The 16,870-nt window shown below is 44.6% G+C and overlaps 1 protein-coding gene across 2 annotated transcripts in view; it reads left to right on the forward strand.

Annotated features, from left to right (window-relative positions):
- DCDC1 (doublecortin domain containing 1) overlaps positions 1-16,870 on the forward strand; it is a 1,503,674-nt gene that overhangs the window by 376,251 nt on the left and 1,110,553 nt on the right. The window contains exon 1 of one of the 2 annotated variants that reach the window (XM_085648292.1): positions 5,184-5,301. The exons of the other annotated variant lie outside the window; for it this stretch is intronic. The gene's annotated coding sequence lies outside the window, so the exon portion shown is untranslated. Of the gene's footprint in view, positions 1-5,183; positions 5,302-16,870 lie in introns of those variants that run through there. 2 annotated transcript variants of the gene reach the window in all.

The following is a 16,870-nucleotide window of genomic DNA, read 5'->3' on the forward strand; positions in this document are numbered from 1 at the left end:
GAAGTCTTCTAAATTTGAGTTATTAGTATTTCTGTTCCATGAAATGGCTTAAAGACGCCTGCAAAGGGCCCACAGACACATTAGTTATAAATAAATACTGTTAGCTGGTCTACCGCAATTCTCTACAGAAATTTTGTAGGATATGGTGTATTGCTAAGACTTATACTTTTAAATGGAAGTTACATTGTATTCTCTGACACTTTGTACTTGAAGTGATTTATGGTAGTAACCATAACATAACTTAACAAAAACATAAAAACACTATAATTCCTCTGTTTACGTATGCAACAGTAACGGCCCCAATGCTCTGGCCCATATGACAGCATCCATGACATCACTTGACATTATTGATGATGTTATTTGTGATACCACATATATGATCAATCTCATCATGATATACTCACCAATACCTTATAACATATGAGATTATATGTTTGGAAAATAGGTTCATGGAAAGTTGCCATACCTGACCCATTATATTGAATGACCTTTTACTCCCCCCGTCCCCAATGAAATCTAATATCTCATAATTCAGTTAATAGTACTGCTTATTTATTTATATAAACTTTTCAAAGGCATCTTTTTTGCCATCTTCTGACCATATTACATGTGAAGGACATGATCTGGGGTGAGTGTTAATGCAAACCTCTTATGTGGTCTTTTTAAGGACACCTGTTTACTTTTACTCATACTGTAGCTTTTAAAGGGTCTGTAATTAGTCCTCTGACCCTGGTGTGGGACCTGCTCTCTCCCCAGCAGCTCTGCTCTGGTGTGCTCCGCCGCTGATCCTCTCTTACCCTCCCAGGCAGGGTTCAAGACCACTCAGCCCTTGCTTGTTACTGCGCCTGCCCCCACTGTTGGATATTTCTTTTAAATAGCTTTAGTTCGTGCTCCCTCTGTGCCCGTTTTTTTGTTGTTGCCTCTTGTGGCTCCTGCTCGTGTCTGCACTTTCCCCACTGTTGTTATATCTCATTAGCATTTAATTAGTAATTCTCTGTGCCCATTTTGTTGCTTTCATTCTGTATATGTGCCCTTCTGTTGTTGTTGTCTGTTTTCATTCTCTCAGCCACCACTGCCCCCAGGGCCCCTCCCCTTGACCACTCCTGCCTCCCAGCTACTCGTCCCTCCCCCCATGCATAATGGTAGCTGCTTCGCGGTCGCGCCGCTGGCGCGCCTAAGGCTAGCCTGTCTGCCCCCCGTCCGCGACCCGACCGTGGTCAGCGCCAGGAACCCTGGATCTACGAGCCTCGACCGCTACAACGCCGCTGCCCTCCACACACTCAACCCCGGAAGAAACAACTACTGCCAAAGATCTACACCTAACACCACCCATGGCCAGTTCTCCTGTCGACACTACCACCAATCCTTCTCCGTCTACAACGCCCCCACAACCGCCGTAACCTCGCCGGGCGCCCACACTCCCGAAATGCTGACATGCATCCTACTCAACGTGCGCTCCCTACACAGGCACGCCGTAGAAATTTGGGACCTGCCCGACACGCTCTCACCAGACGTCACTTTCCTCACAGAAACCTGGACCAATGGCACCTCCGACCGCGACATCACCTCCGCCCTGCCCGACGGATACAAGATCCAGAGAAAGGAATGCTCCCACCACCCAGGGGGAGGACTAGCCATCGTACACAAGAGCGCCCTCCGGCTCTTTACCTCCAGCACGAGCGACCCCCTCTCAAACACAGGACACCTCCACTTCCAGATCCAGACCAGCCCCAGGACCACACTGGGCGGCACCCTCGCCAACAGACCCCCCAGACCTTGCACCTTCTCCGCAAACACCATTGCCGACCTTGTCGCACCCTACGCCATCATCTCAACGGACTACATCCTCATCGGTGACCTGAACTTCCACCTCGACAACCACAGCAACCCAGACTCCACCACCCTCCTTGACAACCTCACCAACCTCGGACTGAAGCAGCTCGTCACTACCCTCACCCACAGAGCCGGACACACCCTCGACCCCATCTTTGCAGGTGGGACTAATATCCACTTCAGCCACACCACGCAGACACACTAGACACACCACCACTCCGTACACTTCACATTCAACACCACCACCTCACTCAAACCCGCCCCGTGCCCACCTCGAAGGAATTGGAGCAAGATCACAGAGGAACACCTCATCACCACCCTCCTCCAAGGCCCCCCCCTCAGGCACAACCGATGCCAACTCTGCAGTCAGGGAACTTCACCGCTGGATCTCCAACTGCATCGACCAGCTTGCACCCCTCCGCCACCCAGTCTAACAGTGCCCCCTAAAAGCCGCCTGGTTCACCACCGACCTCCATGGAGCCAGGCGCTCCTGCAGATGCCTCGAGAAACTCTGGCGGAACAGGAAAACCACCGAAGACCAGGAAAACTACAGGAACGCCATGAATGAATATCACCAGCACATAAGGACCACCAAGCGGACCTTTATCAAGAACAAAATCCACACCAACACAAGTAACGCAAAAGAACTATTCAATGTCATACAGCAGTTCACCAAACCCCCCTGCGAATCCATGGACGTCACACCATCTGAGGACCTCTGCAACAAGCTCAGCTCCTACTTCCACCTGAAAATCAAGGTCCTCCAACTTCAGCTAACAGACTCCGAACACCACCCCCCTCCCCACCACTGACAACCAGCCGACCATCACCACCTGGAATCCTGCCACCACGGAAGACACCACCACGACCATGAAGAACACCCACTCAGGAGTCCCCACGGATCCCTGCCCGCCGCACATCTACCACATAGCCGCTGCCACCATAGCACCCAAACTAGGCTGGACCATCAATGCCTCCCTCGAATCCAGCATTTTTCCTGATGACTGGAAGCGGGCTGAGGTCAAGCCCCTCCTCAAGAAACTATCGGCCAACCCGATGGACCTGAAACACTACCGGCCCATCTCTCTCCTTCCCTTCTCAGCCAAAGTCACCTAGAGATTCATCAACGCCCAGCTGACCACCTTCATAGAAGAGTACGCCATCCTCGACTCCTCCCAGTCTGTATTTCGCAGCAACCACAGCACCGAGACTGCCCTCCGCGCCGCCACCAATGACATCCGCATGCTTCTCGACCAGGGCCACACGGCGGTCCTCATTCTTCTAGACCACTCCACCACCTTCGACACCGTCTCACACCACACCCTCGCAACCTACTGAGATCATCTGTGGAGTAACCCAAGGATCCTTGCTCAGCCCCACGCTCTTCAACATCTACATGGCCCCCATCGCCGCCATCGTCAGACAGCATGGGCTCAGCATAGTATCTTACGCAACTCATCCTCTCTCTCACAAAGAACCCCGAAGACACCAGACTCAGTTTCCAAGAAGGAATGAAAGACGTTGCAGCCTGGATGAGCGACAGCTGCCTAAAATTGAACTTGGAGAAGACTGAGGTTCTCGTCCTCGGACCCTTCCCTACCACTTGGGACAGCTCCTGGTGGCCCCCTGCCCTCAGAAGTCCACCCACCCCGACGGACCACACAAGGAACCTCGGCATCATTCTAGACTCCTCCCTCACCTTGACCCACCAGATCAACGCCGCCGCCTCCACCTGTTTCAACTCCCTCCGCATCCTCCACAATAGCTTCAGGTGGATCCCCCCAGAATATAGAAAGACTGTCACCCACGCACTCATAAATGGCAGACTGGACTAGGGTAATGCCCTCTACGCTGGAATCAACAAATCCCTGCTACACCAGCTCCGAACCATCCAGAACACCGCAGCCAGATTTGTCCTCGGAACCCCACGACACAAGCACATGACCCAGCCCCTACGAGACCTCCACTGGCTTCCCATCGAGAAGAGAGTAACCTTCAAGCTATGCAACCACGCCTACAAATCCCACCACAACATCGGACCCAAATACCTCAACGAAAGTCTCCTACCACGTACCCAAAAGGAACTTCCGCTCCACCGACCTCGCCCTGGCAGAGACCCCACGCATCCGCAGAACCAGAGCAGGCAGAAGAGCTTTCTCCTACTTCGCAGCTAAGACCTGGAACGAGCTCCAAGTCAACATCAGACTCTCCCCCACGCTGCACACCTTCAGGAAGTGTAAGAATCTCACCTGTGTTTCCGCAGGAACGTCATGGATTTGTAGTAAGGTCCACTACTTCCACAGATCACCCACGGCACCCTTCATACAACCATGGTGACAAGGATAACCCGAGAAGAAGGGAAACAAAACAAGGAAAACAGGGGAAGGAATCCCACATTGGTTGCACAGGGCCAATTGGTCAGTCAAAACGGCACAAATAAGGCTGAAGGAAGGAAACAACAGATTAGAAACAGAAAATGCAACCCAAGTCCAGAATATTACATGTTTACCTCTATCCCTACCTTATCCCTTCTTCTTTAACTGAACGGGTAAAAAGCAATGGTGTGTGGAGTTTGTATCCAGTGCTGGAACAGATAAGGGGATGAGGTGAGTAATATGTCTATTAAAGGTATTGTCAACAACAAAGGTAATTGGTTCTATATATGCCCACCTATTAATATGGCATAGCACGTGGATAACAATGTCCATGTGGATGGCACTTGTATCCAGTGCTGGAACAGATAATGGGATGAGGTGAGGCAAATGCCTACTAAAGGTATTGCCAACAACAAAGGTAATCGGTTCTATATGTGCCTACCTATTAATACGGCATAGCTTGTGGATAACAATGTCCTTGTGTATGACACACTTCAGTTTAATACATAAAATAAAACAAGAATCTTTGTAGGCAGATAAGAGCTGTTCTAGCTTCCCTTTAGGCTTTGGGAGATGGAGCGGATCCCCACAACGCCCAGAGCACAATGACAGGCAAGCAACAGAACGAATGAGTACATGAAAGGCCAGAGCAAGAATCTGAGCAGTACTGCAATGGCAGGTGAACGGCAGAACAAACAAGGAAGAACAAGCCAGCGCGAAGCGCTGTTACCGTCTCTAGATTGCAGGGTTGGAGGTGGTGGTAAACAGGAACAGAACCCAATAAACACCGCAGACAAGACCTCTCATCAGGGACTACGAGGAAATCACGCCGAACCAAACGCGAAGCGAGCTTCAACCCGGAAACAGACAGGGAGGACGGAAATAGACTCCCGACGCAAGAACGCGTAGCGCCGAAGTGAGGGGATGGCTGGACTTTAACCTGTTCCTGCGCATGCGTGTCCCCAGCAGGTGGCCATACTTGTAGTTTCTGATTGCCGATTCTGGCAATCGTGACAGGAAGCGTCTCAAGACCTGGCTCTTCGATTGATCCAGAGCTGCACCCCACCACCCCAGCGCCTTGAGACCCTCACGCGTGAGTAGCGCTCTTCACAAACTCCTGATTGATTGTAATAACTGTGATGACATTTACATCATTGGTCATGTCTTATGTGATGCTACCAATGGTGTCCTGTGTGATTTTATGACCAGTACTTAAATAATCTTAGTTGGGAAATTTTATTGGATTTTAGGTCATGGATTATATCCATGGTGTCTTTTGAAACTGAGGTTTTTCAATGAACTATTAACTTTTTACTTCATATGTTCATCAAGTACTGATAATAGTACACAACTATGAACTGTTTTTGTAATACTGAAACTAAAATTGAAAGCTTTTTTGGTGGTTTGTAACAACATGCAAGTTTCCTCTTTTTTAGTAGCCCTGCCCCACTGTATATGGAATTCTCGTTACAGGGTGTGGCCCTTGATGATGCCTTGTGCCCTATACCTACCTTTGACCCCTATCATTGCTGGATACCTGATGGGTATGCCTTACAAATACCACTTTCATAGACAAAGGCTTTGGGCCTTCCCAGTGAGCAGTGGCCTAAATGGTTAGTCTTCAAACGTGCCCTTTGCCCAGCACCTCTTTTTTTTTTTAAAACAATATGTACTACTTTTATTAATCTTAAAAAGTCATATCTCTTTAAGATCATCCACAAAGGATGTTCCATTCAGATACTGTATAGAATATAGGATCATTACACCCACTTTGTGCAACTGTACCCATCAACTGATCTCGGTCCATAGACATTTACCAATCAGCCACCTATCGAAGCTAGTTTAACTGGTGCACCTTAATTTCCTTATTTCTGTCATTATTCATGTATATGTTTGTACATTATTAGATGCCTTTCTCACACTAAAGTTTACTTTTTGACACCAGTAGTGCAATGTGGACTAAGATCTTACTCCAAACCAAGGGTCCTTTTCGTGTGGTTTTCTGGCCTTGTTCTCTTCACCTCACAGTAGTCCCTGACTTCTGGGAGAAGTCACTCCAAAGAGAAGTCAATGGCAGATTCAACCTTCCGGACCAACCAATTATGTTTTCTCTCTGTTTCCCATGAGCCTTCGGGAAGGTTTATTATCTTCTCCCTTAGCAATGAATACCATACCTGAATTATAGAACCTCTGTTACACCTCTCTTCCTCTTGTATGGCGAGTAGCCCTTTTCAGGCCAAATCATTTCACCAACTTGTTTCTTCAACATGTGAATCATGGACCTCAAGCTGATTTTGAAGCCATATCAATACTCCTTTTAGCCAGCTAGCCTTTCCTCTTAATGGGCGGCATCAGACCTATTAAACATGTTTCAGCATTGCCTAATACTGTTCTCTCCGTTGCTTTCAGAAATACATCTGCTATTGCTTTCTAATATTCTGCTGTGACATGGCATTGTCATAGGATATGTACTCAGCATCTCTTGTCCCCATGCCCACTGGGCAGACCCAGTTGCTAGGGCATTGTCAATTGATTCTGCTCCCAGTAGGCTGTTGTGGCTTGACATTATGCTCAGCGATTAGCCTTGCCTACTATCATTTCTAAACAAAATCCACCAGTCACTGTACTTGTGTCCACCAACTACTGCTGTATACTCCTTCCTCAAATGTCTCTGTGGAAAACTTATGTGCTAAGCCCATTAGACACTAGGCACAGTCTTCCATCCTTTTGGTAAGTGCCAACTGGGCGAACTCTCTACCTTTGCCTGGTGTGCATTGAGTATTGTCTTGGGCCATGCAATGTTCCCACTACCCTTTATCCCAGTATCTATTGTGTATGGTGTCAGTCAATGACATCTGAACGGTATCTATTTCACCAATTAGAACTGTATATGATTATACAATCACCACACATTTGATTCATAGTCTTATGTAGCTCTGTTTATTCATTCATCTCCCATGCTTTAAATAACATGTTGATGGAAAGGAATCTCCAAACTTGATCCATTCAGTCTCTTGTTTATCCACAATGTTTATAATTTGCATGCCCAGTGCATTTACACAGCGCCTTGAGACCCTTACGGGTGAGTAGTCGAGCTTTACAAGAAACCTGATTAAATATTTGATTTAAGTTATGAAACGAAAAAGTATAAAACAATACAAAACAAAAACTTTCAGTAAAACTTTTATTTCAAAAATAATTTATGCAAACTGATAGTCAAATATTTCATTCCTCTTTGTTCAAAATGGGAAATCCTTGCATCCTCCTTAAACAATAACTTCAGCAACAAGTTTGTTGCTCATTAGGGATATTTCACTTTTCTTCATGTATGATCTTCGATAACCGGCACATCTTTTAAAAATGGAATGCACCATGAATTAAGTTAACAGGAAATGACGTGGGTGCACATTTCTATCCCACTCTAACTTCGCTAAAACAAGGCTGTCAGGAAGTCGCTTCAGACGCAATGTTCAGCAGACATGTCAACTCTTACTTTGCTACTGTATGATATACAATATTGTCCCCCTTCACGCGGTCTCCCAGTGAAGAGCTGATATCACAAGATGACACAAAAAGTGAGCTGGAAACCCCTTCACAGACTATGTTTCCAGCTCCTGTTTCAAGGCTCTGCACAGCCAAATTCTATCATCGGATATGAAATGACCCCTGTCCATTATTGGATGCTAAGGGTTCCGACGACATCAGAAGTAGGCTTAGAAGCTTTTGTTTTTTAGAGGAAGAGTTGGGGGGCGAGTAGAAGTGCTTGTAGCTGTGCTCAGCATTTAGCTCCAACCCCCCCCCGCCCCCAGCCCCCACCTTCTCCTTGCACACAGGGACTTTGTTTTTAGGTTTTGCCTGTACAGCGCTTGCACTGAGCTTGCGAAATCTTTTGTTTTTAATATAAACTTAAAAGGGATTTACATCCCGCCTCCTCTCTTTCCTGGCTTCTCATTGCTTCCTGTGCATGCCACTAACCTTTCCTCCGTTTCTATTGGCTATAGCATATTTTCCAGCATTTACCAGTGCTTGTTTCTCATCTGCTTCTCTTATCGTTTTCCTACCACCGTAATACTGTTGACATACACTTTGGTGGAACTATCTTTTCATAAAGTTTTACTTTTTCAGCATATTTATATAACAATTTATCACCCAGAGAGATTAAGTGATTCGTTTAAAATCACGGTATGTTGCGTGGAGCCGCCTAGACTCAAACCGGGATCCCCAGATCTCGAGTCAGCAACTTTGGCCACTGCGCCACATCCTCTCCACTCCCATGTTATCTGTCAGGGAGCTCTTGCATTCTTCCAGACGATGATTGATGAAAACACCTCTTTATTTACTACATAGGCGAAACCGATGCATTACCAATGCTTGTTTAGAAGTTGGCAGGTCTGGTTTCACCATCACCTCCATTTCTATGTATGAATACCAAATATATTTATTGAATAAATAAATACAAAATCTTAATTCCCCTATTCCCCATTCATAAATCTTTCAAGTTCTTTTACCATGGCATGTGTTTGTCTCGTAGATAGTTCAAACACTACTCGTATCAAATATCTTAATTAAAATTACTCAAACGAGACACCTTAAAGTCTGCTCCTCATTTAATCCCGTAAATTACTTGGAGTCGTATATTTCGATCCATCTTCATTTTTGCTGTAACTTAAATGTTAAACAGGTCCAACATTATTAGCAATACAGAAAATGCTTTTCCTAAGTAAGTTATGAGAAAACCATAACAATGAGGCCTAAACATGTTGTTCATATACATATGCATAGATGCCAATAGCCTAAACTGTTGGCACCCACCCATTGGTGCACGGGTTCTTTGCTGTGGTGAGTTGCCATATCCCATAGCACGTTAAAATATACATTGATGACTCCTGCCTGAAATACCTATAGATATATCTTAATTATGTATGTAGGCACAATGGCTGTATTTATGAATATCCCACACATACATATTTTTAAATTAGTTTCGAGATTAAATTCCAATTCCTGCAAAAACTCCTGTTTCTGCAGGGATAGGACATTTGATTTATGTGAGAATTATTGCACTAAAGTAGCTTGGCTCTGACAGGTTTTGGCTAGTCAATCCTGCTGAAATGTATTGGGGAAAATGTGTGGTAATAAAGCAATATTTTAGGATTTGTTGAGATAAATACCAAATCCTCATATTACCCCCTAAAACTCAGAATAGCTGATATGTACCTTACCCAGTAAATACATCTCTCTGGAGGATCAGTATTTACGGCGGTGGTACATATTACACCCAATTTTAATGTAGCTCATTGCTTTGCGAGTCGGACACATCCAGGCGCGCGTGATTTCTTTGGTGAGTGTGAGACAATGGGTCAGACTGTGTGAGTCACAGGGTGGTTTCGGGAGAGGAAAGGTTGAATTGAATCCGTTTAAAAAGAAAAAATGTAAGAAAGACATTAAATTGCATTTGCAACAATGCCCGGTTCTCTTGCATGCCTGCTAGGCATCATACGTAAACAAGCACTGCATTTGAAAATTAGGCAAATGTTTGTGAGTTATCCACATACTCGGATGGCCATAATTAGTGGTAAACTACGCACACAGTAGTTTGTTTTTATTAGCCAGTCAGCTACTTTTTCCATTGCAGACTATCTTACTTTTTACCTTGAGTGTATGGACGTTTGGCAGACATTCACTCGTTGGCGAAAATGGGAAAAATGTGGAAATTTTTGAACACTTGAAAGTTTGTTGCATTTATGTATCGAGAACAACCACGAAACTGCTCTGTGGTACTGACTGTCTGAGCAAAATTGACATATGTTCTTGGAATAACTCATTTACCTCAAGGTAACTTTTTTTTACCGATGGAGTTCAAATGGTAACACATTTGGCAAACTTAGAGACCTAAAGTGAAAAAGTGTGTTTGATAGATTTGTCCGAGCGGCATCAACACCCACAGGTACTGTCTGCAAGAAAACAATCGCACAGTTTTCAGCTGGTTAGAGGGGGCGCGGCATTCCATCTTCACCTGCCATCCTCTCTGTTCTGTCAACATCCTGTGCCCCCTGCCTGCCACCCACTCCTCCCACGACAATGCTCTCTGAGAGGCTTGTCTGAATGGACACGAATATGAATGTTTTTTTTCTCTTTCAAGCTCCAGGCAGCTTAGAAGTCACATTGTTAAAGAGAAAAAAACCCAGCAAGAACCAGAAAAGGGGTATTTTTAGGATTGATTACTGTTGCTTTTTTCCCTGGTCCTTTTGATGAGCCCTGTCTCTAAATTCCAAAGACTTTGCACGTTAAAAGTGTGGTATTCGAGGCCTGAGTGAGTGCGTGATAGCGAGGAAGCCGCCACAGAGAGGCATTCTCTTTGGCAGCGGCGTCATTCTAATTAGTGTGTGCGTTTGAAAGAGACATTCTCGGCAACCGCCAACGGCTTTCCTGTATTCAAATACGAGATTGCTCTTTAGCACGGGACACACGCATTCCTTCAAGTTTACTTTGTTGAGTTAAAACACGGAAGATGTAGTTTGGGAATATACAGACATTTTGCTGGATATATTTTTAGTAAGAATTAGTCTACACATGTCTATTCTATGTTCTCTATGGTTCGAGAAATTGATTTTTGACTATGGAATTTTAGAGGTTTAATTTAGATGCATTTGGTAAACTGATATATATACGGGGCATGCTCTTCCTTCATTACAATACATAAGGTTTCCTTTTATCAGCAAACGCGCCTGTTTAGTGACAAGATTCATTGCTAAGTTGCATAAATGCAACATCATCAGCATGACAAAAGTATGCGGGCGTTGTTTCCCCTCGTTGCTCTTTGAATGTTCCTACTGTGTTGTTGGGACTGCCAGGAACTAAATTCAGCTTCTGAACATTACTGAAATATCACTGAACAATGGGCACAACATTCGCTGAAACAGTCTGAATTCGGTCAAGCTGGAAAGCCGGACCACATTGACCGATAGCAACAGCACATATTTTGAGAGTAACAAATTCAGAATCCTTACAATTTAGACTCGCGCTTCTATCACTTGGGATGGGAATAGCTCTTTCAGCATATATAGGAAGGCCTTCTTCCACTGAATGACGTAACCGGCATGTGAAACTGGCATCCTGGGTTTTTTACCAGTCCAGCTAACATGCTCATCTCGCTTATGTTCTGTGGCAAAGTCCTGTCCATGGTAATGCCCAGGTCTAGAATAGGGTTTTGACCTAGAAGGGGGCACAGAAAATGCCCTTTTTGACAGCTTTTGTCAGCAATGGATTACTGTAACTGTCCATGTTTTGGTCTGCTGACAGTGGTGGCATAATACGATTTTTGGGTAATTATTAGCCCTGAACAGACCTTTTTTCTGTCACTGAAGAGAGTGGCATACTGAACCCACTCATATAAAGAGCCTGCTTTATTCGAACATCCGGACCATTTGCTGACATCGTGAGTGTTGAATGCAGGTGTGCATGGTATATGTGTGGCTCTCATGTGACAGCAAGATGGCACCAGTGGGATCAATGTTTAATGGTCCTTGGTTCACCATGGCAGAAGATGGAGGGAGGGTACAGTTTCCCCATACAGTGAAAGTGTGTAGAAGGCTGGAGGGTGGAGACCCAGACATTGAAATGAGGGAGGATGGAGGCAGGCATTCCCTTAGAAATTATATGATGAGATTTTAGCAAGGGTTTGCTAATGAGTTCTACATGAGCACTGCCATTAGGTGAATAGTATGGGATGGTGGTGAGTAGATTCTGTTCTTGAAGGTGAGGACGTTTCTATGCAGGGCCTGCCCTTTTGTCTGTCCCTGATTGCTACTTCAGGAAGGCTAATGATAGCCAGGCGTAGAGACTTTGCCTCTTTAGTGTACCCATGTTTTGTATACTCCTGTTTGAATACAGCATCATACTACCTGCTGTGAGAGCCATGACCTTGAACAAAGGCTGTGTTTACACTACTGTCTGAAAATGGCATTTCAAAGGGAGCCGCTTCCAACTGGATCACAAACGTTAACCTCTTCCATGCTCATGACGGCTCCCGGCCGTCATGAGTCACGGTGGGCGTGTGCGCACGACGGCCGGGAGCCGTCATGACCACGCCCGCGATTGGAATGTGCAGCACGCTGCGGCGGAATTTGCGCAGCAGCGAAGAGGTTAAGGAGGTACATCCACTTCCCTAGTTTGACATGGCCAAGGAAGGAACTGCTCTACAGATTACTTGAAGAGCTGCTGTGAGACAAGGACTTGGATCTGCTTTACAGTCCGTCTTCTAAATGTGAGGGGGGCTTCACCTACGTCAGCATGTTTTGCTGGAGTAGCTGTTGGTGTGCCAAGCACCTAGAAGCTGTCTTCTTCCACAAAGATGGAAGGAGATTGCCTGGCCCTGAGGGTGGAGAAACTGCCCAGCTGTGTGCCTGGCATGTGGAGCACCTAGAAGGAGCTGACTACCAAATAGGAGTGACACCAGCACTGGCCTGAGTTGTGAGATTTTGAAGGTCGCTCAGAATGTAGTTCATGTATTGAACTGGGTAAAGAAGCTTTACGCAAACAACAGTATGCCATCAAGCATCCCTGCAACATGGCTGGAGGAGAGGTGCTGTTTGTTGCAAATTCTCCCCAAGAAGTCTGTGCCACAGCCAAATTGGAACACGTTCCTCTAGTCCCTGTAGCCACTGCTGCTGAAGACAATCACCTGTTGATCCGACTTGCTGTGTTGATCCTTTCAGTGACCAAAGGGAGTAGCATTGCCGCTGGTGCAGACATGGGATGCAGAAGAACACCTTAATGGTGCAAGTCCGATAAGTGCCATCAGCCGAGCCACTTTTCCACTGAGCAGGTTACACAAGAATTGATCTCAAATTACTGGGGGACTGTATTATGAATGCACACAGATAATCATGCTGTATAAACTTACCTTTGTCAGTGTGAACATTTTAGGTTTAAGGACTGTTCTGGCTTATGTTCGTTTTGCCAATGCAACATTGTGGTAGTGACTTGCACATAGGCCTCTACTGGCCTAAGACTTAAGCATAGGGATAGGGAAGTCACTATAGATATTGGGAACGCCTTAAAGGGTGTCGTGCTTAACTTGAGCTGGTGGGTGAGACTGGTAGCCTTGTAGTTGTATCCACTATTCAATTGTGTAATATTCCATTTTGCTAGAACTTTCTTATTACCAAAAGATAAGGATTAGAGTGGCAATGAATTATGATGTGCTTGAGTTCTGAGTCACTGCCCAACACTATCTTCCTGAGAAGCCTTTGACCACTCACCCCACAATACACCGAGAGTCAAGTCCTGAAAGGGTGTGGCATAATTCGTAAAGCTATAGTAGGATGGGCTCCGCCTCCAGGACACCAGAGGCAAACAAACCAAACTACCATAGTTGTGCCCCAAAAGTCCCAGTCTGCCCCATGGCCCCCAGAGCTGTGTCCAACATTGTCAGACTATTGCCATCATTTTTAAAAATACTTTTCATTGTTTGTACAAGTCTTGACACATTAGGATTGAGTTTTGCAAAATTAGGCAGGATTGCTACAAGGGCCCTGCAACACTCATGAGTTAGTGTATCATATTTGGTCAAGTACCATGAAAGAATATGTTTGATTTCAGATATGCTTATTTGTGGAAGTTAGATAGCTGTTTTCCTACCATCAGTCAATAAGTAAACGAAAAAAGATATGAAATCTTAAATCACAGATGGACACGTTCATTGCTCAAAATGGAAGGCAGAAGAAACACTGCATTCCCACGGCAGGTTTTGGAACAGTACATTTGTAGAAATAGTTCAGACCAAGCATAAAAATCTAGTTCATGAAATGCCACAAACAACCAGGGAATATTCTTCATCATTATAGAACCTCATAATGTTATATGAAATGCTGCATGTAGCCAAATTGGCTCATCAGACCAAAGACCCGCGTGAAGAGCACTTGGAATTGACTCAATCACAGAACAATACTGTAAAATGGAACGATGTGTAGAGGAAAATAATTGTTGCAGCTTTACCAGACATTTGGAACTGCTGAATTTGTGAAACAAATGTCACTTTTTAAGCTCAACATATGTGACAGGAGCCAGCAACCTTAATCTATAATAAAATCAAAATAAAAGACTCCAGAGATCCAATGTGAAACTAAAATAGGGGCAGCAGCCTGTGCAGATAGACTTTCCTACATCATGAAAAATATTTGAACATATTAGCAACATACAACTTCCTAAAAAAGAGGAATTTGTAACATTTACTATTGTCAGCAGGGGAAATGCGGGACACCAGCAGGAGATTGAGGAACAAATAATTTTGTATTGCATGTGGGAGCATGCATGACATTAGAAAAATGAGTGAAGTACTTTATTCTTTCTGGGAAGAAACATTATCAAGTGGAAGCAATAATAAATATGATGTGATTTTAAAATTGCTCATGATGTAGGCCTGTTTTTAGTTATTTAGCAGCAGCAGAAGCATTAACATTTCATAAGAAAGATTCTACAAAAAAGTACAGTAAATTGTAAGTAGCTCAATGATAATGGGGTGGGATGTTTGCATTACCATGGTTTATAGGATTTTTTGTGTGCAGAGAAGGTGCCATTGGATTTCCAATCGATACCAAAGATAGACATATCTGTACATATCTATAGCTAATTTATTTATGAGTCTAAATGTACATATTTACAATGCTTGGATGGTGGGTAATGTAATAATCAATCTTGCTTTTCTAGTACAATGAGGACCCCTTTTAAGGCAATTTTGAATTCCTGAATTGTTTAAGTGAAAGGCTCGAATGAATGACTGGTAGTAGTTTAATTGTCTGCTTTTATTGGCTGAATAAAGTATTTTTAACTTTACTGGTGGTAGTGCATTCCTTTGTGGAAGTCCTTGAAGAATGAATGACCAGAATCATGATGCAGCACATTGAGCATTTGGTGATACTAGTAGGTTTAGATTGTATGACCTTATGTTTGGGATAGGAGTGTAGAAGAACAGGAGGATGCTGGGTAGTATAAAGCTATCTGTCCACTCTGTGTATACAGGCATTGTAGGAAAATGCTTCTTTTTGCATGATTACCCCCATTATTTTGTACTGATTCTGATTGGTTTTGACTCTGTTCACTAGGACTCTGCTAACCGGGCTTTAGTGCATGTGGTCCAACCCCTAATATATATAAACACATTGGGCATACTCCTAATAAGCAAATGTAACTAGGTATAATTCCCTATTATATGGTTCAACATGCACTATTGGACTGCAGCACCCATTGTGCAGCCCACTACAGTGACAGTACAACCATGACCGCATTCCTACCATTGTAGCCTGGCTTTGTAGTTTTAACATTGCAGATTTGACCTGTCAAATGACCCATTTTGACATGCCTAGCCCTTCCTTTTAAATATATTCAGTTACTCTTAAATGAACCTTATTGCTAATAAGGCATTGTGCATGGCATTTAAAAGTAGGACATGTAAGTTTCATGTTCAACATGTTCTTACAGTGAAAAGGCCCCCAAAGCAGTTTCACTGTAGCAAGGTTGACTGTCCCATAGGAAAGCATTGGGATACTATATTAAATTCAAAAATGTTATGTGCGGCTAGGGAACAGGTGGAGATTTAATTGTTGGACTTCTTGAAATACTTGTTATAAGCCCAATTCACTGGTGAAGTCAGATCTACAGATATTTTGAAAAAAGGTACTTTTAGAAAGTTACATTTTTCCTACCTATATCCTCTGGGGCCATTTCCATGAGCTCCAACTGTCATCTGGCAACTGAATAGCTGTTTTGATGAGGTCTGAAAACTGTGCCGAGAGCAGAACAAAGGCCTGGCTGGAGGGAGGTGTTTCTGTTCCTCTGGCAGAATTACCAGCTGTGCCCCGGAACAAGATTAGCTTCAAGAGGCCTACTGTCTCACAGGGAAATGTTAGCTGACACCTGGGCAGGGCCGTTCTTAGTTTCCCAGCCAAGCAGGCACCAATTCCAATGGGAAAGGGTCTGTGCCCAGAACTGGTTTGAAGAGACCACATAGGGGGAGTTGCTCCTTCCCCTGGCCACATCTCTCGGGTGAGCAAACGGCTATGCACAAGGGGAGAAGGGTTTCACCATCTTGGATTTGGTGGAGGGGGCACTATGGGATTGTTTGCAGTAGTGCACAAAGGAACAGCTGCAACATTGGGTAGGGGTCCCCATGGTAATTTATTTCCCATGGGTTAGGGACAGGTCAGGAGTTGCCCTTGCCCACAAGCTAGTGCCATTCATAAATGTGGTGCCCTATGGCATCCCCTTCAGAGCACTACTGAACCTGTGGAAGACAGAAGAAGGACTTTGCCTGCTGATGAGACTTGTGAGGTGACCTGAAAGGCTATAGCTGTTCCCACTTGTACCAGGACAAAGAAGCGGACTTCAAGGGTCAGATGGCTGACTTTCTGTTAAGCTAAAGGTACAAAACAAGCTGCAAGAAGCCCCTTTTCATGAAGAGCCCAGCTGACCAGTTTCAACCAGACCTGCCTGGGCACTGCTGGTGGCTTCTGCTGTAGTCAGACTGGAAGTTTGCTGCAGGATCAGCACAATATTTATTTCCTTCACCCTCGATTCCCTGATTAATTCCATAATAGCAATAGTTTAAATTATATCTGAAACCCTATGCCCCATCAATAACATGCTGATTAACTTCAAGTGTATGG

This window comes from Triturus cristatus, chromosome 3_2, assembly GCF_964204655.1.
Source record: "Triturus cristatus chromosome 3_2, aTriCri1.1, whole genome shotgun sequence".
Classification (NCBI taxonomy): domain Eukaryota; kingdom Metazoa; phylum Chordata; class Amphibia; order Caudata; family Salamandridae; genus Triturus; species Triturus cristatus.